Source organism: Grammomys surdaster, unplaced genomic scaffold, assembly GCF_004785775.1.
Source record: "Grammomys surdaster isolate TR1022 unplaced genomic scaffold, NIH_TR_1.0 243, whole genome shotgun sequence".
Classification (NCBI taxonomy): Eukaryota; Metazoa; Chordata; class Mammalia; order Rodentia; family Muridae; genus Grammomys; species Grammomys surdaster.
In genome coordinates, this window is record NW_021604688.1 from 8774237 (window position 1) to 8777238 (window position 3002).

Genomic DNA, 3002 nt, shown 5'->3' on the forward strand with positions numbered 1-3002 from the left:
TAGTGAGTCATCTACGAATAATTGGTCTTGAGTCTTGAAAATGGCATTTTTCTTCAAAGGAAGTACAGAAGCTTGTAAAGAAACTGAAAACTACACAGGAGATGGTACATAAAACTGAGCCTTCAACCAAAACTCTTGATTAACATAAGGCCAAGTATTGAGAGTGAATGACAGCTAACCACATACCTGGCATTTCTGTTTAACATTTGGCACAAACTGGATAGATTGGAGTTTGATTTTAATTGGAGATTAAATGGATTGAGGAAAAGCTCATCTGGGATGTAAATCATCGAATTCCACCCAGAGATATGATATTAACTCAGAGTAAGTGTCCTAGTCTCTGGTCTTGAGGCCATGCAATGATCCCTAGGCCATGAAGTACATATGTTAAAGGCAAATATTCTAAACTTGAGATAGCATGGGTATATTACCCAAGACCCATATGGAAGATGTCAAGAAAATAAACTTGTCACCTACCTCTCCCCACTAACCCCTGCTGATAAACAAAGCTGCGCCACTGGGTTTGTTTATCCTGAAGTGGGAGAGCATGTGCTCACTACCAGCCAAACACTGCCAGTGTCACACCCCAGTGACACAAGGCCATCTGTCCAGGAATTATGCATTTTGATTCTTTCTGAATGTATAAAACTGTGACTAAGGATGGTCACTTGCAGTCTCCCCTCTCAGACATCTGTCTGAGAGGGTGAACAAAACCTCAGAACTTACTAGTAGAGAAATTGAACACATTTCTCTAGTGGAGAAATGAGAAGCTGTGAGGAAACTTGCTACTTAAAAGTAAATGGGTCCAGAAACCACGGTTATGGGTAGACTAGTACTCCCCAAGTATGTCAACTGAGGGATTCTTTTAATTCTATTTAACGAAGGGTGTTCGATATATATGAATGAAATTTCACCTGTGGCAGAAAACAAATGAGTTGAGTTTGTCTATTCAGTGGGCGGGAAAATCAGTAGAAGAATTATACCACCTACAGTGCAAATTAACTCACCACCCAATAGTAATTATGCAGCCTGCCCTTAGAGGTGTTTTAGGTGTTGTTGCTGTGTCATATGTGCATTTGAAGATGGCAGAGAGAAGGAAGACTATGTCTACACTGAGTGTTCTGATCTATGAACAACTGAATCAATAGTAGCCTAACATTCCCTGAAAATAAAAGGTGAGCCTGAGATGACTAGTTTGGAATCAGATCGCCCAGACAGGGATCTAGCCTGAGATAACCACCAATTCAGCAACAGGCAGACCTGGAGGAGTAGATCATGCCCACAATGTCCCCTGCCTGGTGCCATAGGAATGAGCGGGGTAGAGCACTCTGGTGACCAGTCCTGAGATGACTCCAGATATTTAGAAAGTCTGGGGACCACTAAGATGAGAAAGCAAATGATAGAGAAATAGAAGAGAAAGAAACATACAGAAGGGTGTGAGCACAATGAAGTGAGGCAAAACTGGAGATTTGAAGGTGTTGGTATAATGTTATTTTTCATTGTAAAAAAAAGTATTCGCCTGTCAATAAACTGCTATTGGCCTATGAGCTTAGGCAGGAAATAGGACAGTGGATGTTCCAGTATAGAGGAGTTTTGGGATTAAGTAAGGTGTGGGAAGATTCTCCCCAGAGGCAGAAGAAAAATGATTGTATGAAACTGAGGACAGGCAACCAGCCATATGACAGAAGTTAGAATAGAGTAAATGAGATAGATACTAAGTTATGAGTCAGTCAGAGAATGAGCCAAAGCTCATGGTGAAGATGTTTGTAAATATAATAAAGACTCAGAGTCATTGTTTCTGAGATCAGGAGCACAGATTATGGTAAACATGCCATAAAACAATGGCACTTGCCATCTGGCACAAAATCCAAGATTAGGACACTAGATTTAGGCTTTATGTAAAATTTCGAGAGATAGGAATCAGATCAGAAAGCCAGGCTAGCAACGTTGAGGTGAACAGTTTAGCAGAGGCCAGTAAATAGCAGCTAGAGGAGAGGAACTGTAGTCTGAGACAATCTGCTGATGGGACATGAAGAATGGTCTCTTTAAAGGAGAGTGAAAGCAGACTGGAGCCTCAGGCATGCCCCAAGGTGAAAAGCTTCCCAGAACAGCAGTGGAATGACAGACTCATAGCCTGCTGGCCAGCAGGGACTCAGATGCTCACTGTGGCCCATACTAGAGCCAGAGCAGCTTTAGCAATTGTGCCAGGAAAGCTAACCCAGATGGCAGGTGCCAGAACTTCAGGGCAGTTTCTCTCAGGTTTTCCCCAAAGCACTGTCACCTCTGGTGATGCACATGGGCCCAGAACTTCTGGCTGGCCTCTTCCATCCCTTCCCTTGTGATCAGATTATTGGGATGAGGCAGTAGCCCACTCCATGAGCTAGCTAAATAGCTGAGGTTGCATTAAAACAGTATGAGATGAAAGTTGAGAAGCTGGCCATCTGTCCACGCAAGTTAACAATAAAAAAGTTTTAAAAACAATAAAAGAGAAGGCATACTGAGCATATAAATAATAAGAAGAAATATTTGGTTTAAAAATAAGAATCTGAAACCCTTAAGAAGAGATTTACAGATTAAAAGAAAAATATAATTTTTAAAATGGAAAGTAACACAGTGTGCAATGCCTCTAGATTACATATAATTTTATTTCACTTGTCAGCATACAAATGGATTATTTTTTCAATAATGTTTACTATTTTGTATATTCTGTTTAGGAGAGATGAGAATATGGCAGACTGGGAGATAGAAGAGACTGAAAAATTCGATGCTATGGAACAGAAATAAGGGGATCTGGAACCTACAGCAAAAGCAGAAAATGATGTCCTCAATTTAAAAAAAAAATAAATCACAAAGGCTTGAAGAATCAGAATGGAAGCCCATAGAGATATAATATTCTGAGTTAAGAATGGAGAATCTGTTTAATGATGCTATCTTAGAGCAGTGTCATATTATAGATTATATGTTTCATTTTGTAGAGTTTGGTGAATTTAAACATGTACTTA

The 3002-nt window shown here is 40.1% G+C and overlaps 1 non-coding gene across 1 annotated transcript; it reads left to right on the plus strand.

Moving 5' to 3' along the window:
• Positions 1-1028: 1028 nt before the first annotated feature.
• LOC114627196 lies at positions 1029-1160 on the plus strand. Its single transcript, XR_003712342.1, has one exon. It is a non-coding gene; the product is annotated as a small nucleolar RNA SNORA17 (small nucleolar RNA).
• Positions 1161-3002: the final 1842 nt, after the last annotated feature.